Source organism: Macaca thibetana, chromosome 3 (genome assembly GCF_024542745.1).
Source record: "Macaca thibetana thibetana isolate TM-01 chromosome 3, ASM2454274v1, whole genome shotgun sequence".
In the NCBI taxonomy this organism is placed as follows: domain Eukaryota; kingdom Metazoa; phylum Chordata; class Mammalia; order Primates; family Cercopithecidae; genus Macaca; species Macaca thibetana.
The window spans coordinates 81648104-81675908 of record NC_065580.1 but is presented as its reverse complement, the minus strand read 5'-3'; the positions used below and the strand labels follow the sequence as shown (position 1 = coordinate 81675908).

Here is a 27805-nt window from a genome sequence, read left to right as displayed (position 1 = left end):
TAATTATAAATAACCTAGGGAAAACACAGCTGGAAATGTAGGACCTAGATGAAGAAAAATTTAAAACATAAAAAACTACATAAATGGAGAGATGTTTCATATATCCAGATGAGAAAATTCTGTCTTAGAGAAGACTTGTTTAACTGTGTAGAACAAGTATTTCCCAACCTTCAGAAAATAAGTGGAGCTTTTCAAGCTTTTTAAAACTTGGGAGAAATAGGAGGGAAGATGGTGACTAGACTTATGCCCAAAGCAAATATAAAAGGTATTAACGGTTGGTGCTTTGTGAGAATTGGGCATCATATGTATTGGCCACTTGATCTATAGTTAGTGCGATTTGCAAAAAGGCACAGAAACAGATAGAAAGGAGATATTTTACCCAAATTAGATGATAAAATAAGGTAAGATAAAAGAGTTAATTCTGGGGTCTTGGGGAAGAAGCTTAAATTTCCTCAATCTTTCTTATGTAAATGGAGGTAATTTGATTTAATAATCCTTGTCAGTCCTGACTTTCTATGAACTGTGACTTACGTTTTATTTGATTCAAAATCAAAACTGAGGCATCAAGTTTCATTTCTCTGATGGAAATAAATCCTTTTTCTATGTCTATATAGAGTCACTCTGTTTGCAAAAAGATGAAAATAATAAATCTGTACTCACTAATCAGCATAATACAAAGGATGAAGTAGACCCTAAGTTACCAGTAACATTAAGGTACAATTGTTAAAAAGCTGAATTGTACAGCATGAAGCAAAGGGTGAATTTGAAATGAAAAGCAAAAATCATTCCTTTTTGTAAGTGTGTAAAATGGTTTCATTGATATGTCCTATTCTTAAATAATTCATGCTGAATAAAAATAATGTAGAAACCAAATTCTGCAAACAGCAAGTAGTAACAAAGATTGAGAAACTATTTTTTTATCATATGAATCTACAATTTCCAGGTATAACAGACTGTGCAAACTGAATAGAGTTCTGAGAATGCTATGCACATTTGCCAAACAATCAAACCACTTCCAACAGAGAGAAAAGATGAAAAACATTTTCATGACATAGAACCATTGAATTAAATGATTTTCAAATAAAGATGTGAACCTTACAATAATTTCAAGTCACATTCAATATAAAGCAAAGATTTACATGAAAGAACTAACATTAGGTGTATGAGCATTCAGATGAGAAAGATGTGCTTAGTGAAGTAGAGAGCCCAAAATGCTTTGCAGTATTCTGTCCATCACTGCAGCATGACTTCAAAAGGGGCCACAGAAAGAAATGGAAGATTGGAATAAATGCTGATCTAGCAATGAAAAAGCTGAATAGAGTTCCCATCTCTATAGGTCCAAATCCAGATATCATGTCTACATAAATGATCCAGAGATAATTAAGTCACAGTATGTCAAGACTTGAATTAATCTCAACTCTTACCAAAGTTTCTTTCTCCAGATCTTGTTTTATAACAGCACATCTACCCAGTTGCCCAACCACAAACCTGAAAGTCACTTTTGCATCCTTGCTCACTCCCACTTTTCCCCATCTTTCACCAATACTATTGATTTCCCTGCTGTTCTCCAGGCACTTCTTTTGTCTGTATGCTAATGATATTAGGCAGAGCCTCATCAATCTCCTGCTAAGGTCACAGTAACAATATCTTCATTGACCTCTACATCTCCAGCTTTTCTCCTTTCAATCTATTCTCCAAATTGCTGCCAAGGTAATCATTCCAAAATGCAAATCTAGTCATATCATTCCTTGATAAACTTCCTTCAGAAGTTCTCCGTTACCAACTGGAATAAAATCCAGACTCTTTAGCATGCATATAAAGCCCTTGATTGGTGTGACTTACACCACCTGCTTCCTACCAGTTCTTTTCCTAAATACCCTATGCTCACCCTTCAAGACCCAATTTAAGAATTATCTCTTCTGAAAATTCACTAACGATAACCTTATCTGAATCAGGTTTGCTAACCACAGCACCTTGCAGTTTCTTCTGTCTTAGAATTTATCCTTGTAAGTTGTAATTGACTGAATATTTCTCTTCATCTCCACCATTCTGTGAACAACTGAAGGAGAAAGGCTGTTCTTCATTTTTGCATGCCCCGCTTGAAACACATAAAGTAAGCAATCAAAATGTTTGAGAAAGAAGGCAGTTAGGGAAATTTTAAAAAGAAAGTACCAATTAGATGACTCTAGGAACCTTTTAGTTCTAAAGTTCTGTTTCCATGATTCCATTTATTCAGGCCAGGCTTCCATGTCATAAACATGCAATCCACAGGGAATGAGGAATAAACTGTCAAAACCAACAGCTATTCTTCTGTTCCTCAACCCCAAGAGAAAGTGTTCCCTTAACCCCATCAAATAAAGCCATTAAGGAAGCTTTAAAATGAGGAAAACTTGTAGTGGCACAAATGTTTAGGATTACCAAGAGAAACAGATCCCCTGGTGCTGTACCTGGAATTTGCGTCCAAGGCAACAGTGCCCAAGGAAGCTTGGATCATGGATCACCCTCCCATTCTGTAGAAAGTCGCCAGAGTTGAATGCCTGAGAGATGAAGGCTTTCCACCAACTAGAGGGCAGTCCTAGAGCAGCAGGGAGTGTCCTCCTGATCTGAAGTTTACCTTGTCTGGATTTTGCTTCCCTCCACAGCAAGGTAAAATGTATCTTCCCTTATTCCTAGACTCCCCAAAGCAGATGTGGTTGTGTCCTCCTCTGTGGCATACCTATAGTTCATCCACAGAATGTATCATATTCTAATGCTATTAATTTCATTATATAAATGCTGGGAAGCAATTCTCCATGAATCTCTTATATTTTTTATTATTTGAATGAAGACATTGACAGCCTTTGTCTTCAACAATTTTTTAAGGATGTTTGTATGGAAAACTACCTTAGAAGAGAGAGATAGTGTATCCCTCTGAGAAAGGAGAAAGCAAGTTTTTTCCTAACCTATCTTAATAAGATGTTTCCCTCCAAGGTGAACCTTAAGCAAGTTTGCCAACAGCCTACTTTATAATACCGGAAACTTCTTAAGCTTGGGGCCCCTCAACAGAATACAAACCTATGGCGTGCATATCTACCTGGTCCTCTTTATATAGACCCCACGGAACTTGGTGGGGTTTGGAAATAAATCTATGGCAACACTGAAGCTTATGTTGTCTGCTGTGCCATAAATAATAAAGTTCTTTTCTCTGACCCAGGAATCTCATGTCTTCTGCCAGCATCCTTGAAACTATAGCAGGCTCAGTTTTTAAGCATTCAAATAGGGTGAAATCTCAGACACTTTAAAGTCTTTGATAAGGTGCAGTATGTTGTGTTTGTATGGGGCATGGGTGTCTGTGTGTGTTCAATGTATCTGGTTTCTTCTGACCATGACCTTCTCAAGAGGAAGGATTGTATCTAATTCATCCAGGTATATTCAATACCCAACCTAATTACAATAGACATTAGCTGAATAAAAATATGAGAACATAGTTAGTTAAAGAAGAGGAAAAGGAGCCAGGAAACACCATGACATAATTTTCAGATCTTTTTATTACTCAAATTCATGTACCTTTTCATTAAGGTGAGTTAATGTTATTATTTCAAGTTTGAAAAAACTATTGCCCATATATATTCTTTACATGACAAGTACGATCTTAACCCCAGCTTTCACATTGTCATTCCATTTTCATATCAGAAATTTAATTTTACATACACCAGCAAAATGAATGCATTAATTCTGAGTATCTCCAATATTTTATCACAGATAACATAAAAATTTACATGGGGTTTTGCTTGAGTAAAAATCTGACTTATATGTAATTAGTGATAGAAATGAGATGCCATTCCTTCCCCCAATGGCTTGGTGTGGCTCAAGAGGAAGAGCGGAAAAAAATCCTCTTTCAACATATATATATTTAATGCCACTTACTTATATAGGGAACAGGAGTCTCGTGGAAGATAAAGGACATGAACTATGACTCCTCTTCTCCACTTAAACCACCATCAACACTTAAGTTCAAAATATAAAACTATGTCCAGCCGGGTGCAGTGGCTCATACCTGTAATCCCAGCACTTTGGAAGGCCAAGGTGGGTGGATCATTTGAGGTCAGGAGTTCGAGACCAGACTGGCCAAAATGATGAAACCCCTTCTGTACTAAAAATATAAAAATTAGCCAGGTATGGTAGCAGTCACCTGTAATCCCAGATACTCAGGAGGTATATATATGTGTGTGTATATATGTGTGTGTATATATATATACCAACAGCCTCCTTTATAATACCGGAAACTTCTTAAGCTTGGGGCCTCTCAACAGGAATACAAACCTATGGCATATATATATATATATATATGTCCATATATTGTCCAAAAAGGACAATAAGGGTTTCCAGCTGAAAGTTTGCCATAATACAGAAGGGGTTTTGACCTGTGTTCCAGACAGGCATGTTGCTTCTGGATCCCATATTTGGTCAGACTTGAAACTCATCCTTATTAAATCACTCTTGCACTGTGTGTCTGGAGAAATGGCTCTATATACTTGCATTTGCAACAGACTGTTTGTGTTCCCCCAAAATTCATATGTTGAAGTCCTAGCCACCTAGGTGATGGTATTAGGAGGTGGGGCCTTTGGGAGGTAATTTGGCTATGAGGGTAGAGCCCTCATGAATAGGATTAATGAGAAAAGGGACCCCATAGAGCTCTCTAGTCCTCTTTCCACCATATGAGGATGGATCAAGAAGGTAGAAGTCTGCAACTTGCAGACCTGAAGAGGCCCCTCAACAGAACTCAACCATGCTGGAACCCTGAACTTGAAATTCCAGCCTCCAGCAGTATAAGAAATAAATTTATGTTGTTTATAAGCCATCCATCTACAGTATTTTGTTATAGCATCCTGAACTGACTACAATAGTATCCAGAGAGTTAAACTATTGTAATTGATAAAAAATTAGGGCCCAAGTAGTTTTATCCTAGGTCTCTCCCTCCTGAGTGCTGTGCTGAGGAAAGACATGTTCCCCTCATCACTGAGATGAAACCTCATGGGTGGACAAAACCAGTGCAAAAGATAGTGGTGATAGTGATGAAATTAGCAAGAGAAGCGAAAGGACTGGGAGAAAGAGAAATTTTAATTAAGCCATATCTCTGTGAATCTCCTGGGGCACTTGAGGCTGCTCACAGTGACTTCAGGAGATTGGGCTTCAATGAACTGGTAAGCACCTGACTGGACGTACCTGACAGATAAGGTTATCTGGGTATCAGCTTCAGTAGGATCCACACCAAAGTTCTGAATTTCTGTTTCTTCTAAAATAACTGACTCATGGTTACGTGTAAGCAGGTCCCAGTAAGTCTCAGAAAAAAATTGGGAAAAGGAACCTTGCAAGTAAACTGGGTGAGGTTTAAAAGTCATTGAAATTTGGTCGTAAATACAAATGCAATTCCATTATATCCACAAGCATATAAAACACAGGGAACATTTGGTAACGAAAATATCAAAGTACAAAAGATAAATTTCAAAGGAAAAGTTTACAGCTTGTCCTCTGCAGGGCAGATGATCTATGATGTTCTTTCATCACAGTTAGTTAAATGAGGGCTCTGGCAGTGCAATGACTCAGAGATAACAACCGAAAGTTGTAACATCGATATCCTCAAATGTTTGGGTATATATGTGAGAACATAAATATTAAATGTTGAAAAAGAGATTCAACCTGTCCTTCAAGTCTAGCCAGCTGGCTTTCCTCCATCATGCAGTATACTCTAAGATTATCCTAATGAAAAAAACAAAACTCTCAAGGAGCAATGAAGTGCAATACTTTGTTGAAGGGTAGTGGTTTTATTGTTATTGTTTTATTTTATAAAGAAAAAATGAATCATTCTGATTCCACAAGAACAGATACCTCATTTGAAGGCAGCTATTACAGTATTAGGGCCACTGAGCACTTCTAACCAATGAGGCCATCTACCACCCATCCAGAGTCACCATTGGTAGGTAAATTTCAGCAATTCTTTTCTTTGAAGGAAGACCTTGTTCTATAGGAACATTCAATTACCATTCAAGGTCTATTGGTTAATAATGCATTAAAGTAACTTTATTACCCTTTCCAAAATGGCAGCTAAGAAAAACCATTTGGAATAACAAACAGTGTGAGAAATAAGTCAAGAACATGGCATATAGATTTTCTCTTTACCCAAAGTTTTTATAAAAGAGGAAGGAAAGAGGAGAAAACAGTAAACGAGGAGGTGAGATGGCTCCAGTGGTAAACTGTGCAGAAATAACCTGTGACCTGACCATAAAGAGCCATGTTAAAAATCTAAACTCCTCTGAAGTATAATAAAACTTTCTACCCTTTCTTGCAAGTGCTCCTCTCACAAATGTTAGATGGCAGCCACTAGGGGGAATCTCTAAACCCTGCTTTGCTGTACGTTATTTGATAGAAATACAATGTCATCTTAATACACTAAAATGAAAATCCCACCAAGAAGAAAAAGTTTGGTATAGAGAGGTAAATATTCCCCTAGCATATATGATTAACACCTCTGACTATTTTTCTTAAGTTCAAAGAGCTATTAGAAAATTGTAGCAGTGTGCAGTTAAGTGTGGCAGATGGCATATAGGAGTGAGTGGTGTGCAATTTACAGTAAACAAATTCTTTATCTTTGACGGGTCATGGGGAGAACTAAAACGGTCTCCAATTCAATCAGGGAATATGCTAGAATATACTGACATGCAGATTCACTAATTATAGTGAAATGTGTTAAAAAGCTACAATTATCCCAATGGATGAAACCTTTCCCATGAAGATTAGAAAAAACAACCAGGCGTCATAAGCTGACAGCAGGATGCCATTTGTAAATGTGCCCCCAGATTGGTTGACACCTGTTCAGAGAAGAGATTCAAATCTTCAGGGCCTTAAACTTGGTCTCCTCTGGAGATAGGTACACTTTTTGATAGTATGTGTACTGTGAGCTCATCAGCTGTTTTTGTATCAAATATATGGGGCAAAACTGTAACTGACATTTCTTTCTGTCTTTAGAAAGAGAACCACAGCTCAGCGGGGAATGAGTTCTGCAATGTTCATTAGTTTGGTTATCATCAAATTAATATTTCAAGTATTGCAAAGTTTGATCTCTACCACTACTAAAAGGGAAAAGGGAACATATCCATATTGTGAAATGTGTTTTTCAAAAACAGTTTGATCATATATTGAACTGCAGCCATGAAAATGTATTGGACTACAAAAGAATGTACAATTACATAAAGCATAGGAGCCACTCAAATGATCCAGTATGTGTCTTACATCAAAGCACTCCATGAGATTTACAAGTGACTTGGGGCATGTAGAGGCCAAGGGAAACCTTCCCCTTCACCCTCTGAATGTTTGCTGAAAATCAACTGACAAAAGGCAGATTAATAGGAGAAAAGGCATATGAATTTGTTAATATCCACATGTGTGCATAGGAGTCATACAAAATGTGAAAACTCAAAGGAAGGGCCAGATGGTTGACTATTTTATACCATCTTGAGCTTATAGAAAGAATGGGGGCTTGGAGTGTGGCAAGACAGTTTATGGGAGGGAGAGAAGAGGAAAGGCATGGCTAGCAAGAGCAGTCTTATTATGTAGACAAAATCTCATTGGTAGCTCTCAGAAAGAATAGATGGTAGCCTGTGGTTGAGTTAATCTTTCCTACATCTGGACAAGCGAGGGGCCTCAAAGAAAGCCTGTTTATTTCCCTTACTTGGATTTTCCTCTATAGATGCAAATCTCCTCCACAGAAGGCAGCTTGGCAAGCATTAGTCCGATCTGCAGGCCGTTTGAATAGCTCTCTCAAAAGATGTCAAATAGGTATATTTTAGGGTAAATATTTCTGGTTTCCTTTAGGTGTGTGAACCTGCACAGAGGTGCAATGGGATGCTCTTAAACAATGGCATGTGAGAATTTGATTCAAAGGGACAAGATCACTGCATTGAGGAAGAGTTGATTTGAATAATCCCTTAAATTCAATGGTAGATACTAGGATATGTAAAAGATGACCTAGAATTTGAGGAGAGCAATTTACCAAACACCCTGCAGATACCTGGAGCCTGGGAAATTTTACTGGGTTTGTACCATTTTTGTGTGTGATATTGCCTGTAACATAACCATTGCTTAAGAAAACTCAGGCCGAAATTTCAGTCTAGCAGCTGAGGTTTGCTGCACCAGTTGTATTGAGAGTGGTTCAAGCACCCTTGGATATGTGGGGCAAATTCTGGAGCATGAGGCTGCAGATTCTGCCCTAAAATGGTGGCACCGCCATTGTTTTGGATGAGAGATTGACTTCTCATTTTAACTGGGAAGAGATTCTCAGTTCCTCAGAAAAAATGTAACAATGTGCTATTTACAAGACTTATTCATAAGGAGTTACTGGGAGTTGTTCGATCTCACTTACTGTTCATCATGTCACTGACAATACATTCTCTCCTGAAAGAAGTTCAAGACTTTGTGTTGGGCCAGTGTTTCTGGACGTGTAACAGATGTTTAAAGAGATATCCACCAAGTGGGCCTTAAGGTAATGTTTTCTAAAAGAATTCTATTGTATACAAACTAGTTGAGAAAAAATTTAATTCTTTAGATTTGTAACTCACAGGGATAAGATAATTTGATTTGGGACTTTAAATGTCTTGGTGTTTAACTTAAGATTTCTGGAATTTAATTTCTTTGTGATTTTAATCCTTGAACTTTAGTTTGTCCCTGACAATTTAGTAACAGTATAGATATTCAGATGTGGGGTACTCCTATATTGGTGGCATTTTGTTATTGGAATAGCTTTCTGTTGTCATCTAATCTCACTGCATATCCTCTGGTGAGCTCTAGTAGACCACATGTCTCAATCTAATGTGAGAGGAGAAATAAAGTGACCTCTAAACAAAATCCTGGAATTAATTTAGATAACATACCATTCTCACTAATTTTTAGAGCCTTCTGTATCAAAGCCTACACAGCTCACCAGCAGACCCTGAATGCTCCACAGTAGTGCCTTGTTGGAATTAAGAGAATGGTGCCATGAGGGTAAGAGTACTACCATAAGTAGGACGTATACCCACAGGCCTGCAGAGCCATAGACCAATTGTTAAGCCAAACAATTTACGGAAACAAAAAGTTGGGTATGTGATGAGGAACTCTGCATGATTCCCTATGGAGAGTTTCCAAGTAGAGCAAGGCATTTTGTATTAGTCCATTCTCATACTGCTATAGAGAATTACCCGAGACTGGGTAATTTATAAAGGAAAGAGGTTTAATTGACTCACAGTTTCACATGGCTGGGGAGGCCTCAGGAAACACACAGTCATGGTGGAAGGGGAAGCAGGCACATATTACATGCCAGCAGGAGAAAGTGAGCGAGTTAACAAGGGCAGGAAAATTGCCTTATAAAATCATCAGATCTCATAAGAACTCACTCACAATCACAAGAACAGCATGGGGTAAGCCACCCTCATGATCCAATCACCTCCCTCCCATGACACGTGGGGATTACAGTTCGACATGAGATTTGGACAGGGATACAGAGGCAAACCATATCACTTTTGTATCACCACTTCATCACTGCTCACCACCCCCTACTCACCCACTATTTTGGTGGTGGAAATTATTAGATCAGATTTCCAAACCTGGTAGCGTTTCCTTATAGGTCTCTTAGACAATGAGGACTTAGTCTTCCCTAGCCATCCAAACCAGCAAGTGGGAGGCAGTGATACTAGATAGCCGTCCATCAGGGAAACATTAGCAACCTCATTTGTTCCTCTTATTTAAGCCACATTCTTCAAACCAGGAATAAAAGGAATGATATTTTCAACTTCATCTGCTTGACACATGTAACTATTTCTCAAATAGTTCTACACTCAAGCAGAGAATAAGGGTGTTATTTATTAGCCTACTCAAATTCTTATACATTGTAATTGTCCTGGTACTTAAATTATTTTAAATATCAAAATGGGAACATTCACACTTATGTGTTTGCTCTTGGAATATCCTTTGGTTTCTAAATGCTATTTTAGAACTTTATCTTTCCAGAAAAAATGAAGGTCAACTAAACATACTTTCAAAGCTTTTATAAAATTCCCTTGTTATATTTCTGGCATGAAATAAAGTCACTATTTCATGAGTATTATACTTATGTTGGGAAGGAAACATTTTATTTATATATATATATATATATATACACACACAAGTTTTTTACTAATTTAAATTCTTTTTAGATTTTTAAATCATCAGGAGCCCCCATCCCATCCCACTGGATAGTTAGAAAACCCAGGTTTGTTAGTTGAACATTGTCTTCTTTTTGGACTGTAACAACCGCCCTATCCAGCTCCATATGTGGGTGAATTCCCTACTCCATGAATATTGATAAGAGGCAGAGCCTCTCATTACTATCCACTGTGGGAAGTAAAATTTTTCCCCCTTCCTTTTTTTTTTTTTTTGTTGCAGCTGCATCACATGATCTAGATTCTTCTAATAAGATGCACCCACACTAGCCTGGGCTTGGAAGCTGGGATGTAAAGAAGCAGGGGGTGTGCAGAATCCACTCTGTCAACATTGACTGTAGGGGCAGTGGTTGCATCCATTTTTCAAAGGTGGCAACAACTGAAGGAGTTCTAGCATTGTCTCTATTGTCCAGTGTTGAGCTCTGGGGCACCTCCAAGGGCAGTACACATTCTCAGTAGCACTGCCTTAATGGACAAATTCTGCAGAATGATTTGTACTTTTTCTCTGCCTATATAGCCTCCAAGTCCAGTTTTCCAGCAGTCCCAGAGATTGTGAAACATGTAATAGCCTTTTAAAATCTCATTTTTGCTTAAGTTAACCAAACATTCTATTGCTTGAAAGAATATTGATGAATACCTTGTTCAATAACACTACCTCAGCTTCTGCCAGTATGAATACCCTCCTATCAGTTTAACACAACACTAATAAAGCCCACGCATCTACAGCCATCTGATCTTCAACAAACTCAACAGAAACAAGCAATGGGGAAAAGGCTCCTGATTCAATAAATGATGTTGGGATACCTGGCTAACCATAAGCAGCAGAATGAAATTGGATCCCTACCTATCACTCCTATCACTATCTACAAAAATTAACTCAAGATAGACTAAAGATTTAAATGTAAGTCTTCAAACTATAAAAATCCTAGAAGAAAACTCAGGAAATAGCCTTCTGAATACCAGCCTTGACAAATAATTTATGGCTAAGTCCTCAAAAGCAATTGCAACAAAAACAAAAGTTAAAGAGCATCTGCACAGCAAAAGAAACTATCTGGAGAATAAACAAACAATCTACAGAATGGAGGAAAATATTTGCAAACTAACCATCTGACAGAGGTCTAATATCCAGAATCTATAAGGAATTTAAACAAATCAACAAGCAAAAAACAAATAACTCTGTTAAAATGTGGGCAAAGGACATGAACAGAGACTTCTCAAAAGAAGATTTACAGAAATGCAAATCAAAATCAGAGTGAGATACCATCTCACACTGGTAAGAATAGTTTTTGTTAAAATGTCAAAAAATAACAGATGTTAGCAAGGCTGCAGAGAAAAAAGGACACTCACACACTGCTGGTGAGGATGTAAATTAGACCAACCACTGTGGAGAAGAGTTTGGAGATTTACCCAGCAATTCCATTACTGGGTATATACTTAAAGGAGAATAAATCATTCTATCATAAAGACACAGGCACTGATATGTTCACCACAACACTATTCAAAATAGCAACGACATGGAATCAACCCAGGTGCCCATCAATTGTTTAAAGAAAATGTGGTTCATATACACCACAGAATATTACACAGTCATGAAAAAGAACAAAATCAAGTCCTTAGCTGCATCATGGACACAGCTGGAGGCCATTATCCTAAGCAAACAAGGAACAGAAAACCAAATACTACAAGTTCTCACTTATAAGTGTGAGGTAAACATTAGGTAAACATGGACATAAAGATGGAAACAATAGACACTATGGACTAATAGAAGCGGGAGAGAGGGCTGAAAATCTACCTATTGGGTACTATGCTCACTACTTGAGTGACAGGTTCATTCATACCCCCAACCTCGGCATCACATAATATATCCTTAAAACAAACCTGCACATATACCCCGATTCTAAAATAAAAACTGAAAAAGAAAAACAAGACTTTTTAGTTAAGTCCTCAGTCTTTCATAGTTCTGCCCTCCTTTTTTTTACTCCCACAAAAAGTATCTGGTTCTCCATAGTCCAAAAGAACAGCTACTAATCCTAAGTGGCTATTGAGCACTCAAAATGTGGCTATTCTGAATTGAGATGTGCTGTAAGTGTGAAATGCATGCTGAATTTCAAAGATCTAGTATATTAAAAAAAAAAAGAATGTGGAATATCTCCTTGATCATGTTTCATATTAATTACATATTGAAATATTTTGGAAATAGTGGGTTAAACAAAAATTAAAATTAATTTCCCTTTTCTTTTTACTTTAATGCAGCTACTAAAAAATTAAAAATTACACATATGGCTTATGTTATACTTCTACTGGAAAAACATGAAGGAACAGGTGGTCATACATTTATATATTATATTATGTTATTCTGTTAATAATCCAAATACCTAGCTCTTAAAAAATAAAATTCTTATTTTCCACAATGTAATTTTATAACTAGATCATTTTTTATTACCAATGGAAGGGAAACGAGCTAATGGTTATTAAGTGCATAGGTGCCAGGCACTATGCTATGTAATTCACCTAATCCTCATTATCTCACTGAAGGAAATATTAAAATGAGGACGTGTAAATGAGGAGATATACTAAGAAGTTAGGTAGCTTTCCCAAGGTGATGTATCTATTTCATGGTAAGACCAGGCCAGGAACATAGATTAGTTCATCTTCCAAGAATTCGTTTCCCATTACCCTGTGTGGTGACACCTCTTTCCCTCCAGCCCTCAACCCACTACCATTCAGAGGAAAGCTTCCAAAATAAATCGACAGCCCATGGAACAACAAAAACTCTGTTTTAATCTGTGTATCACATTCCCTCTATTTTTCTTTCAGAAAATTATGATCTTTTCCATAAGTTCTTTTATGGATTACTGTTTCAGATTGTCCCAATTCCATAACTAATAGGAACTTAAACTTATTGGAATGAGACGTTCTTAGCCAATACAATTTCTGAACTGAAAGCAACTCTCTATTACATCTTCATTTGAGGTCTACTTCCTCAGCTCTAAGTGAACTTAGACCTATTTTAAAAGATAGATATTTTTAACTCTGTATTTTAATCAACTGATTAGCTGGTCAACATTTGGAACCCTTTGAACCAGTATAGACAATGACTTTATTTTTTATAATTTCAAGAATATACACAGGTGTTCAAATAATTTTCCATATGTATGTGGTAGTCTAAGATATATTTTTTTTTCTTCTAAGTTCAGGGGTATATGTGCAGGAAGCGCAGTGTGTTACATAGGTAAATATGTGCTATGGTGGTTTGTTGCACAGATCATCCCATCGCCTAGGTATTAAGCCCAGCATCCATTAAGTATTCTTCCCCATGCTCTCCCTCCCCCAACCCTCACCAACACGCCACAGTGTGCATAGCTACCCCTATGTGTCCATGTGCTCTCATTGTTCAGCTTCCACTTATAAATGAGAATATGCAATATTTGGTTTTCTGTTCCTGTGTTAGTTTGCTGAGAATAACAGCTTCCAGCTTCATCCATGTCAGGGGAAAGGACATGATCTCATTCCTTTTTATGGCTGCATAGTATTCCATAGTGTATAGGTACCACATTTTCTTTATCCAGTCAATCACTGATGGGCATTTGGGTTGATTCCATGTCTTTGCTATTGTAAATAATGCTGCAATGAACATGCGCATGTATATATCTTTATAAAAGAAGGATTTATAATCTTTTGGCTATATACCCAGTAATGGGATTGCTGGGTCAAATTTCTGCCTCTTGGTCTTTAAGGAATTGCCACACTCTCTTTCACAATGGTTGAACTAACTTATACTTAGAAGATATATTTTTAATTTGTGTTATGTTGAAATTTCTGGAACATATTGATAATTTATGAGACCACCTGGAAAGATTTCTTTTTAGTAAATAAAATTTCCACAGCAAATAAAACCATAAAAGTCCAGGTAAAAAATTTAATAGTACTATTTATAGTTGCAAAATAAACAAAATAGGTTCATTAATTTAGCTTTCATAACAGATTTTCTCCCCAAATCTGGTTCTTCATGGCCTCTGAACTTTTGCCAATTTCAGATTAATCTGCTCCATATACATATTTATCCAAAACAGTATTAGCTTTGTTAATCATTCTGTGGCGACTGTAGAAGCAATAGTGAGAGAGTTGTAGAATCAAGGTCTTTGTTGAAATGTTCTTTTAACAAAAATCTTCACAACCTGAGTGCCATAACCCATATATCCCAGGAAGTTGAGAGAACTAGGGTCTGAGAAAGGTAGAAGTGGTGTCACAGCACATCTTTTGTCATAATAAAATTGAGTGTATTCAATTCTTCTAAGTAGCTTCATTTGAGTACTTTAAAAAATAAACCAGATGCTATCTAAAGGGCTCTAAAATATGCTCAAAGGAGAGATGTAAGAAACATATATCCTAAAGAAGTGCACAGTGAGGTTGACAATAAGAGACACTCTGACTTGAAGTGCAGGAAAGATTGCCATGAACTGAAATGATCTGAGGAGGTTAAGAGGCCTTCGACGGGGATAGGCATTAAGGGATGAAAGCAAAAAGAACCTCAGAAGTGAAAAATAGAGGCAAGGAAGAGAACAGCATTTTCCAAGACAGCTAAAGTTGGTTGGAGCACAATGCAAAATAAATGAAAGGAAAATCAGATCAAACATCTGTGCCTTAGTTTATGTTGCGAAATATCTTGAATGCCAAGCTGAAGACTCTGGATATTATCCTATCTGCTATGAGGTAATATTAAATAATTTTATGTAAAATAATGAGAATATACTGGTTTGATAAGATTCTGAGCTAATGAAATCAAAAGGAGGAAAAGAGGATATAAAATACATAATAAAGCAAGCACTAGCAAACCGGTGGCTCTAATTGAAGAATAAGGATGAGGGTTGAATCCTAATTGGAATGAAGGTACCAAGCCTGGAAATTTAGGACTTCAGTATGAATAAAAATACAATTAATATGGATATTGCAAGAGAAAGCCAATTTGAAAGAATAAAATGCTAAATTCCATTGCTAAGTTGACTATAGTATTAACAAGACATCAAGACTGTGTAAAGGGTTGTGGAGTTTCAGTTTTCCGATTTGCTAACTTTACCACATGTATTAAGGCATTTGAGCAGTATGGACAGTCAAAATCCTTGAAAAGTTGATTATTTATTGCAATTATTTATTACCTTGAATCACTGCCTGATTTTAGCTTCAATAACTTACTATGAAGTGATTATTCAGAGGTGATCAACAAATAAGTCCAAGTAGTTGGGCAAATGAAAATATGCCAAAGCAAAGAGACTACTACTAAAGGCATTTATCCTTACAAGAGATGCATTTTTGTTTTTATAATAAAATACCTGAAGTAGTTGTTTTATTTTGTTCTCATTCATTGGATTAGACATAATGTAATTTCTTGCGATAGGTATGATTCGCCTTGATCTTGACTTTTTAAAAATGTAATCAGCAGTTCTCCAAAACTCCATTCTTATTCCATGTTATTTTTATATAGTGTACCCAAACATAGAAACTGAATGAACCAAGAGCACATTGACTGGTGCGGAATTTGTTGGTTCCTTTAAAATAATTTATACATTTAACCAAAATTATTGTTATGAGGAAAAACCTGGGCCAGGTGTGGTGGCTCACACCTGTAATCCCAGCACTTTCAGAGACTGAGGCGGGTGGATCACCTGAGATCGGGAGTTTGAGACCAGCCTGGCCAGCATGGTGAAACCCCATCTCTAATACAAACACAAAAATTTGCCCAGCGTGGTGGCAGGCACTTGTAATCCCAGCTACTCAGGAGGCTGAGGCAGGAAAATCACTTAAACCTGGGAGGCAAAGGTAGCAGCGAGCCAAGATCACACCACTGCACTCTAGCCTGGGCAACAAGAACGAAACTACAGAACAGAAGAGAGAAGAGAAGATAAATGAAACCTGGGACTATAAAATCCCCCTACCCCCGCAAGCTGGGAAGGAGCCAAGAGACCAAAGACTGACTCAGACAAGTCCACCTTGACCATTAGATGAGTTTATTAGGACTTACATATAGGGCGCTCCCTGATGGCAGCAGGACAGCTCTAGAGATCCACCTTATCTCTAAGCTACCTTTATGCTAATTTTCTGGCTCTTTGCCTACTGTGGATGTGTAATGAGACTGTTTTCCTTGGCAGGTTCCCAGTTATGCCCCAGGAGGTTTGGGTTCTCAGAGACATCCACTCTTTGATTGGGCACCATGGCCTTGGCTCACTGCCCAGTCTTCATTAAGTAACCTGGTGGGAGACCTGTCACAACACAATTGTCGAGTTCTCTCTAAATTATTTTAAACATATAAACCTCCGATAAGAAATACATAAGGATTTGCTTTTTAAGGATGCATTTGGGAGGATTGGCTTTTATTTGACCATATACTCAAAAGTAATCACTTAAAACAGATTGAAGAATATTTATCTTTTTTTCTCTTTTGCTGTTTGTTATCTAAAATTGCCTACTAAGTTCATTGTTCTCTTTGTTTTTCTTTTTTTAGAGATGAAGTATCACTATATTGCCCAGACTGGTCTCAAACTTCTGGTCTCAAGTGATCCTCCCACCTCAACCTCCCAAGTAGCTGGTATGAGCCACCGGCCCACCAAAGTCATTCCTCTAAATTAAACAAGTTTGAACATAGAGATTTGGGGATTTTAAGAGCATGATAACTGGATTAATGCTTGATAATTCCTTATAGTACGTTATAATAGACAAGAAAATTACTTTTTTTTCTAACATATCTCTAGACCACAAGTATAATAGAGATACTACAAACTTTATTCTAGCTTGATTCACTTGGAAAAACACGAGTACATAAAAGAGTTCTAAGACAAATGGACTATTACTACAGCCAGCAGCTATTAGTATTATTTATAATTACTACCCCCTTCTAAAAGGAGCTCCTTGACAAAGAAATCATAAAAGCTACTGATTTTAACTTGTAAGGAGATGGATTTGTGGACATTTGTCTCCTTTTGTCACATCTTTTTATTTTATCCAGCAAAGTACAGAGAAAAGCTAAACTGGGCAGAACAAATAGAACCTATTTGACTTATATGACAGAAAATTCCCCCAGGTGGAAGCTTCAAAGAGCTATAATAAATTTTGATTTAGAGAAATATAATATTTCATGATAGAAAATATTTCATTTCCCTAAACTGCTGTATTGCACATGCCTATAAGAGAAGAACAAGAAACATGAAATTTTATTGACTGATAAAAACAGGACTGATAGGATTTGGGGGGAAAAAAAGAGCAAGCTAATTTGTGAAATGAAGATAAGGCTATAAATTGTGGGATATTAGTACCTATAGTATAGGGGTTTTTGAGGATTAAAAGAGAGAATGTGTATGAGGTGCTTGTCAGCATCCATGTCTCACGGTAGGTATTCCAACACCCTTCCTAACATGCTACCTACTATCACCACTACCAGTGTTACTTCCATCACTACTAATATATCTCAAGCAATATATTAATTAGAAGTATCTATATTGCATTTAAATGACTTTCATTATATTAGAGGTTATCATTCAATTAGAAATCATGCTTTCTTTCCTACCCCCATATTCAGACTTGAATGTAATTTAATAGAAATCAGGATTACTGGTTTAATCATCAAAAACTTATTTGATACTTTTCAATAGGCAAAGTCCAGCTTTAATTAGCCAATTCCTCACTCTAAACATTCAATTTTCATCTTTTGAAACAATCAATATTTAATCCCAGAAAGAGTCCCCAGATTGTTTAATGGAGATATGCTAGAGGCGAGGAGGCGATCATCAGGTCACATCCCAATGTAAGTGAGGTTTCAGAAATGCTTGCCATCCAGCCAAGGACGGGCCGGACTGGAGAGGAATGGAATGTTGGTGGAATGCATAAGTTATAAGGTTACTGGAGTTAACCAGGAATAAAATAAGGATATGTCCAATTTTGCAAATAATAAGAAATGAAATTTAAAAAAATAGAATAATACCTAACTTACTTAGAAATGAACTTTTATCAACCCTAATTACCCAAAAAAAAGCTGGGAACCTGTGCTAGGAGAAAATGGCCACAATGCACAGGCACAGAAAGTGGCCCTCAGCCCTTACTCAGAGTCTATCGATTTCCATTTTGCATACAAATTATGCAATCCATCCCAGGTTGTAAGAAAAATGGTTCAAGAAGGAGAATTTTTAAAAAACACATGAAAGCAGTAAACTATTCTAAAAGCAACAGTCTAATGCCTTTGTTGTGGGGAAAATATAGTTCAAAGCATAGAGATACCTCCAGGGAACATCTTAAGCTGGCACCATCATAAAGATGAGTTGGTTACTTTACAACTCAACAAGAGGGAGAAAATGATTTCTGCTAAATTTCTGAGTGCTAGGGAGAGTCAATAGCAAGAAGGGGCTAATTTACAAGAGGGCAGCAGAATAGATAGAGAAGGTGGCTAAGTATTCCAAAGGACAGCCAGAAATAGGAAGGGCCACCTAAGTGTGCAGCCTTGGGAGCGAGCAGAGAGAGAAGCAGAGTGCCTGAGAGTTGAGGCAATGCCATGGAACCCCATGAGAATACTGTAATACCTACTTCATTGGATTGTTGTAAGGATGAAATGGTGTATCTTAAGTATTCATTGTTGATTGCTGTGTAACAAATCGCCCCACAAGTTACTGGGTCAAAAAAGCAAACATTTATCATCTCAGAGTTACTAAATCCAGCCACCCTCCAGGGGGTAGAACTACACAAGGCATGAATTTCACAAGGTGGAGGTCATGGGGGCCATATTAGAGGATGCTGACTACAACTGTATGTAGCAAAGTGCCAGCACATAAGGGTTCAATATGTGGTAGCCCCTATAACTATTATCGTTTGAAAAATTCACAAAACAACTATTGTCACTGAATAAATGAGGCATTACTATGCTCAAGCTTCAAATCATGTTCTAAAGAATAAATAAAATGAGATATACGCAATGATGAAACTCAAGCCACCAAATATTAATCCAGCAAATTATATCTAAACACACAATATTAGAAACAATTTGTATTGGGAAAGGAGGGACAGTCAGAAGCAAAGGGCAATGGAGACCATTAGCATCACCTCCTTACTATGACGGTTTGCAAAAGTGGCCCCCTCGTGCTGGTGTGATTCCATCCTGCATGACTGTTCTCTGGAGCAGTAGTCATTTATCTCTGTCCACTTTTTCTCCCACCTAAGTCCTTGCCACCACCCCAGTGGAAAATTCCATGGACATGGACATGAATCCCCTGAAACCCCAGAACTATCTTTTTGGTTATGAACTAAATACTGACAAAGTTTGTCACTTTAACATGAATAATGATGAAAAATTTATAGTTATCTTTAAGAATAGTCAGTTTAGGGGCTGGTGCATAGGATGAATTGCACACTGTTGAAGCAGAGGCAATGAATTATAAAGGCAGTCCAGTTGAAATAATACTGGTACTTTCAAAATGTCTGTACAGCCAATGGTTTCCCTTGGGGGCTTTGAATACTACCACCCACGGTCTTACGGTTGAAGTGTGGTTCAGGGCCAGGGCATATTAGTGGACAGCACTTAGTAGCTGTGGAGGAAGAGGCAGAGTGAGAAGATGAAGAGGAAGAGAATATGAAGCTCTTAAGTGTATCTGGAAAGCGATCTGCCCCTAGAAATGGTAGTGAAGTTCCACAGAAAAAAGTAAAACATGCTGCTGATGAAGATGATGATGATGATGATTTTAATGATGATGAAACTGAAGAAACATCTCCAGTGAAGAAATCTATATGAGATACTCCAGCCAAAACTGCACAAACATCAAACCAGAATGAAAAAGACTCAATACCATCAACACCAACATCAGAATGTCAAGAATCATTAAAAAAAAAAAAAAAAAAAAACAACTTCTAAAACACCAACAGGACCTTGTTCTGTGGAAGAAGACATTAGAGCAAAAATGCAAGCAACTGTAGAAAAGAGGGCTTCTCTTCCCAAAGTGGAAGCCAAATTTGTCAATTACGTGAAGAACTGCTTCTGGATGACTGACCAGGAAGCTGTTCAAGGTCTCTAGCAGTAGATGAAGTCTCTTTAAGGAAAATAGTTTAAATAGTTTGTTACAAATTTTCTCTTATTTCATTTCTGTAACAGTTGATATTCGGCTGTCCTTTTCATAATGCAGAGTGAGAACTTTCCCTACTGTGTTGATAAATGTTGTCTAGCTTCCATTGCCAAAAATGTGTTGTCCAAAACATCGGTTTTTAAAGATGAAAATCCAGCCTTTGCATGGTTTTAAGCACATATGGAATGTTATGATAGGACACAGTAGTAGCGGTGGTCAGACATGAAAATGAGACACAAAATATACAAGTGAAATAAACTCAGTATTTTAATAACAAAAATAAATAAAAACTAAAAAATGTCCCTTTCTCACCATGAACACCAGATTCTTCCACTCTGCAACTGCAAACCCCTGCATTAAAGTGCTCTTCCATCTCTGCTTTATGGTGAATCAAATGGTATATGTGAAAAAGAAAATAAGCATCTATTACTTCAAAAATTGATGGAATTATTGGACAACATTTGTAAATCAAATCAGGTTTCCATCAAATTATATGAATACAAGCTACAGGAGAAAAGAAAATAGGAATTAGAAGAATTTGACGGTGCAAATTCTGAAATAAAATAGCTCTCTCATCTTTGCCAATGAAATATTAAAGATGTCAAAAGTGGATCATTACCACTGCTATCAACATGAACAGCCCTCAGAAGGGAGCAACCTTGGATGCTGTAGCCACCCTAAAACTGACAAGCTCATATCCATTACACTGTAAATGTATCTTCGTCCCCAACCCACCCACCAGCAAAGTGTCCTAAGACAGCTGCTAATTTAAAGGCAGAATTAATTATAAGTGACTCAGTGACAGATGCTCCGCATTTGGACTCCAACTGAAAAAGCCTCTGTGTTCTGGGCATGATGCTGGTGTTCTACTCTAAAGATTCCACCGCAGCGGAGGCCACATTACTTGGTGGGTGGCTTGCTTGCCACCTGTTTGGGCAAACCACTGTGACTTAGCCTAGTTTTCCGATTTCCCCACTTGCCGTTCCTCTTGCTGGTCTTCTCCTCCTTTCCCTGCAGCTAAAGCACAGTCTTATTTGTCACCACCCGTCAAGACACACAGGAGAAAGGTGATTCATGCCAGCATTTTTCCTGCACTCCTTTCTCTAGAAGCCAAACAAGGCATTCTTTAGACAAAGAAAGCACTGACTATGCACAGAGAGTCCTTTGCCTCTTTGGGATTAGTCACTGCCTCAAAAGTGACCAGCTATCATGTCAATCCAGGCTTCTAGCTGCCCACAAACTTCCTCATTCTTCATGCTAGAGAAGATACCTAGAATGTTTTCATGTTTATTTTAAAAGTAATATATTTGCATTTTAGAAAAGCTAGACATACAGAACATTTTTAAGAAGAAAATAGAATACATGTTCTATTCTGTTCAATGAATTCTTTTTAAAGAGTTCTGCATGCCCTATATTTGGTAGAAGTCCTCAGTATGCATTATGCATAGAGAAAAAGGAACAATTTTACCTTAGGTTGTATCTTATATGCCTGGAGTAAATGGTGGCCACTAATATTTTTATATTTTTCATTTTGTTTAACACATATTTTTGAGCTCAGTCTAACACATTTTAAACGCTGAATGCCAAGGTGATACAAAATAGCCAATTTTATAAATTATTTTTCTTTATAAAAATTAAGCTTTACCTGTTGATACCTTTGGAGAATGTCTTAGTCAGTTCGGGCTGCTATGCCAAAGTGTCATACACTGGGTGGCTTATGAACAACATAAATTTATTTCTTATATTTCTGGAGGCTACAAGTACAGTATCAGGGTACCAGCATGACTGGGTACTGGTGAGGGCCACCTTCCAAGGTGCAGACTGCTGTCTTTAATTGTATGGCAGCAAGAGGGTGAGAGAACTCTCTGGAGTCTCTTTCATAAAAGCATTCATCCCATTTAGGAGAGCTCCATCCTTATTACCTAATTACCTCCCAAAGTTTCTGCCTCCTAATACCTTCACTTTAGCAGTTAAGATTTCAACCTATAAATTTGGAGGGGGAGGGTACACAAACATTCAGTCCATCGCAGAAAGTACTGCAGTGCTTGGAAATTGCTGCTTTCCTTTTAATCTACTTTTAGATGAACTCATCTCTACAAATATTATTCCTATCCCACGTTTGGTCTGGCAAACTTCCAAAACCCTTCCAACTCTCTTCCACAGATTCTACTTCTCAGCCTGCCATGTTTATTTTGTGTAAACATTATGTTTAACAATCATGACTTGCATAATATAATCATAAATAAAATTGATTTCTATATCTTAAAATCCACTCTAATAGGCTAGATCTTTCTTGATATCCTTGATGTTTCTGGTACTTCTAGGGTAATAGAAATATCCATAATTCATTCAAGTCTCATGACAGTCTCAGTAATTAGATTATTTAGTCCTGTGTAATGTTCAAAATTCAGTCTTGCATTAAATTTAGAACAGATATCTCCTTCCAAACTTTTGTATCATGATTTTGTATCTCGCTTTGAAATATGTTATCAATTTTCTCAGTGCTTCAACTAAAGCTTCCATGACAACATCCTTTTCAAACGTTTCCCTTCATCTTATGCCCGTAACCTTTAGAGGGTCCACTAGAATTCCTAATGTTAGTCATTAGTATAATTTATAGCACCTGCTCTCTGTGTCCAGTGAAAGATAAACCAAATCAGAAAAACAACATTGACTTAATATTTGTTTTATCTTCTACTTACCACCAAGAATCATCTACTTTCTCCAAATGGTGTCAATAAAGAGCCTAAATTCCATCTGAAGAGTCCTCATTGAAACCCAGGGAAGATAATTTTTTTCAGTGAAGCCCCATCAACTTTCCTTTAGATTATCAAGGAGGGCCTGCCTACTTGTCTTCTGATTCCTCATCCCTCAGTATTCCTGACCTACTGCTCTGTAAATTGGATCCCGCCAGGTCAGACATCCTAATTTTTCAACACTCCTCTCCCAACCATAACACCTCCTCTGTTAGCATATCCTCCTGCCCAGCTGCCAACCCACTGCTTTATCCATTGTACTTGTCCTCATCAATCCCATGGCGCCAACACACACTACTCTTCTATAAATGAAATCTCATCCTAATCTGCATCCTAATGTGTGAAAACTCCTCTCTACCCCAGTTTGTTGTTCACATAGTAACATAAATTAAACAGTACATTCACATCATTTATTCCTTACCGGCCTAATAAAGTTTTCCCTTTCTCTGACCCTTTTGACTCAGAGTAGTGAGTGAGAGAGAGCTAGGCATCTCTTCTCCACTGCTTCGTTGGGTGACTAGTGCGCCCATTCCACACAGAACAATTACAGGTCACTCATGTCATACCCATGCTCTGAGTCATAGCTGCCCATGTGTTATTTATCTCATATCCACAGAATCTATTCTCTGTCTTCATGAAGCCCAATCTTAAGTTGACTGAGTCTCACTATCACCCAGGCTGGAGTGCAGTGGTGTGATGCTGGCTCACTGAAACCTCTGCCTCCCAGATTCAAGCAATTCTCCTGCCTCAGCCTCCTAAGTAGCTGGGACTATAGGTGCCTGCCACCATGCCTAGCTAATTTTTTTTTTTTTTTTTTTTTTTTGGTAGTAGAGACGAGGTTTCACTATATTGGCCAGACTGGTCTCAAACTCCTGACCTCATGATCCACCCACCTCAGCCTCCCAAAGTGCCAGGATTACAGGTGTGAACCACTGCATTGGCCAAGTTGCTTGTCTTCTAAATGTAAGTTTATCTTCTAAATTTTCTCTACTGCTTCTCGAAGCCAGAGATGCGGGAATTATCCTGGTGATCAGGAAGATCTCATTCATCATCTATCCTAGCACACCATTATCATTTTTGTTCTGCTAAAACACAATTCCTTTTACATAACTCTTTCGTCAACTGCCTTTAATGGCTTCCCCTTACCCACAAGAATAGATGCCAGTTCAGATTTGAGCTCCTTCGCTGTAGAGATTTAGCCCTAACTGTACCAAAGATAGGGTTGCCAGACTTAGCAAATAAAAATAGAGGACTTTATCTGGCAACCTTAATTGAAGAGTAACTAACTGCAATAGTAAAACCATACTACTTTCAAACCATACAAATGCCATAATTACTATTCAAAATCCTAAACAATCAGTACAGCATGGATACTGACCAATCAGGGTAGACGAAGATGGTTAACAAGTGAGAGGCTGAACCAATGCATCCTCATAGCATCACAGCTATTAGTACATCCCAGCTCATACTACCATCCACAAAAGAAATGCCCATTATCCTCTTCTTTATCCCTTCAAATATTTCCCATCTTCCAAAGACTTCTTAATTTTAATTTTCTCTATGAAAACTTTTCTTAAATAACTGAACTAGTGTGAGTTTGGAATCGAAGATCAAGTTTATAGTTCCTTTAACTGAATTTCTCTAGCTAGTACTGCCTATGCAACTTACCTTGCAAGATGCCGCCTGTTAGAAGACAACTGTCCATGGGTCTCTTGCATTTCTCCATGTCTTATGAGCAGAACTGTTGACCGCCCTTTGTTCAAAGCTGTCTTTTCAAGGATGTTTATACAGCAAATAGCCCTGGAAGATATAGTGTCTCTTTCCAGGCCAAAGGGCAGGCATGCTTACTGCCTATTACAAAAAATTCAGGTTCCCTACACATGGTGTTCTCTCCTGTAGCAAAATCCAGAAAGTGAACTGGCATTCGTATGCCCTCCCTGCTTCACTTCTGTAGAACTTAGAGGCAAGGGGAAGTGACTTAAATATGCTAACACTCATGTAGTGTGCTGTTCTGTAAGAAAACCTGAGCTGTCTTGTGTCTTCTGCCAGGATATGTGAAACTGTGACAAGCCTACTTTAAGTTTACAAATAAGGTAAAATATAAAACCCTTCATAGTTGACACTGCCATGCTACTTCAATGTTTCACACATGTAAATCTAATAGCCCCAACTAGATTATGCTTCATTAATCCTACCTTTCATTTAGTGCTGAGTTTTGCAGAGTGACAGCTCTACAAAACTCTCATTGAATAATATTTTAACATATTTTGAGAAACAAAACAAAAACAAAAAGGGAAAGAGGTTATCTCTCATGTTTATGAAAGCCTATGATCAAGGAAAGAAGGCTTCTTGAGAAATTGGGTAATGTCTGAAAGTTAAGAATAAGGCTAAACTCGGAGGGCTAGAGAAAGATCCAAAGTGAAAGAATCACTGAGAACCCATTTCCAGATCTGATTTCTGAATCTGTGCTGCACACTGACACTGCCTAATCTGAAAGCAGCCTGCATCATTATCCTCACCACCTCCAACAAATTACTCACTTCTCTAGTGTGTCTACTTGGTCTTAAGAAGGATGTCACTGTCATGGTGACAAGCACTGTCATGGTGACAAGTTGAACTTCAGGAATTAGAAAAGTAGCAACGCTGAGCTTCTCTAAGCCTTGAACTGAGGCAGGTGGGCCAGAGTTAACAGTCATCTGGCTGTGAGCCTCCAAACAGCTGTGGGCCACTCGGGCCTGAGCAAGAAGCCTGTATAATGAGTCTATGCAGGAGCTAGAGTAAAGCAGAGCCGTCAAGTAGAAGGTCGCACACTAGAGCATTGTGCCACACAAGAAGTTCGACATCCGCCGGGAAAAAAAATTGTGTTTAATATACCACTTAGAATGACCTCTAGCTACCTGTATTTATTTAGAAAGTGAAATTTGTAGCACTGTTCACCCCAGAAGCTCTGGAAAGAATGTTTCTATTGTTACTGAATAGACCTCTCCAGCATTCCACAGGTGATCTGCGGTAAAATACATAACCTCAGTCATTTAAGAAAAAAACACCAATGGAATGACACTTGATTCATAAGTGGTAAAGTCCAAATTTGACAAATCAAAACTGTTCTTGACCAGAAACTTCAAATTCCAAATGACAAATGAACTAATTTGAACTGAATGTCAAATTTTTTTTCTAGGCTTCTTCTTCCCTTTTTTTTTTAAATTTCACACGACAATTTTGGATGCCGTCATGCTGAGTCTCATCACCCATCAGAACATTTAAATTAAAGACATCTGACAGACGGATTTGGCTTATGAATTCATTTTCATAATGTTCAAATATCCACATCAAGGCTCTGTGTCTGACAAGTGGGCTTCTTGGTAATAAGCATGTTATAAGCCAGCAGGAGTCATCTTGCTAGTTACATTTTCATGCAAGAATTAGATATTAGGAGATTCCTAGGTCAGTGCAATCAACTGCAATTTAAACATTTTTAAAGGATTTATCAGCTTTTAGAAATGGACTATCATGACTTCCAAATGGGACCAGAAATGGCAGAAAAGTAAAGTATTGTATCATGATATTTTTCCTATAACCTTAAGCCCTTCATCTTAAAACCTATAACTGAAATATAAAAGGTGATTAAAATAACAAGTTTATAAAATATCTATTCTACAGGGATTTTTTTTCTCTTCCCTTCAACAAGACCTACAACTGAAAATCAGCAAAGCTTATCTTGCTCGCTTCGTTCCCAACCTCAGGCAGACTCTCATTCCCAAGCTCCTCTATTGTCTCTGATACTTCACAGCTTACCCCAGGTGGATTCTCCAGGTCTCTGTGCTTCTTCTCCAGTCCTCTATCCCAGACTTCCAGGGTGTAGTCACACCCCATGATTAATAATTCCATGGTATGTGGTAAACATCAACCATTTTGCCCATTATTCTTCTGAGTCCAAAAAAATATACCTCATCACGAGCTTCCTAAGAAGCATTTCGTTAATACCAGAAGGTTTTTCTAATTGTCACCTTAGTCCCTGGCACATAACATGTGCTCAATCAATGGCTTTTTAACTGAACTAATTAAGACAACTTTCAGCAGATCAAGAGTGAAGATATTGTGGTTCACAAACATTTTACAACGCAGGCACAGGGCCTGATAGACACTGACTGATCAATTCTGCAGGGAGAGAGAGAGAAAGAGACCATACATAACATTTTACTCAATAATTAGTTGTACAAGCAAATTTGAGTCATTTTATCTTCATGAGAAATTCTTCAGATCAAATAACAGAATCATGATAATAACCATAAAGTAATACAATTTTAGGCTCTTCCAATGCACCATATATTATCATCGTCATGTTATATACATTGCTTCTGTGCTGGGCTATACCACATATTAGTCAGGATATGTGAGTTAATGCTACCAATACAGCTCTGAAATCTCAGACACTTCAATCAAACAGCAAAGACTTATTTCTGGCTCTCGTTATATGGCCAGTGGAAGCCAGCAGGGGCTGACAGAGCACCATGTCAAAACTTGATTCCACAAATCCTAAGTCAGGAGAAAGGATGTGACAATGACAACTAGTACACTGGTTTGTAAAGGCTTCTGCCTAAAAACCACACACAGCACTTCAAAAATCCCTTCAAACCTCAAAAATCACTCAAAAAATTGAGCATATGATGGAACCTAGAAAGTTCTTTAAATAAAGTTCTTGAAACGACAACAAAGAATTAATTTAAAGTAACTGGACTTTCCA

The 27805-nt window shown here is 37.7% G+C and overlaps 1 protein-coding gene and 1 pseudogene across 1 annotated transcript in view; both read left to right on the top strand.

Annotated features, from left to right (window-relative positions):
* NDUFA4 (NDUFA4 mitochondrial complex associated) overlaps window positions 1-27805 on the top strand; it is a 711072-nt gene that overhangs the window by 361919 nt on the left and 321348 nt on the right. The gene's annotated exons all lie outside the window — the stretch shown is intronic.
* On the top strand, window positions 18965-20278 carry LOC126950849 (nucleophosmin-like; annotated as a pseudogene).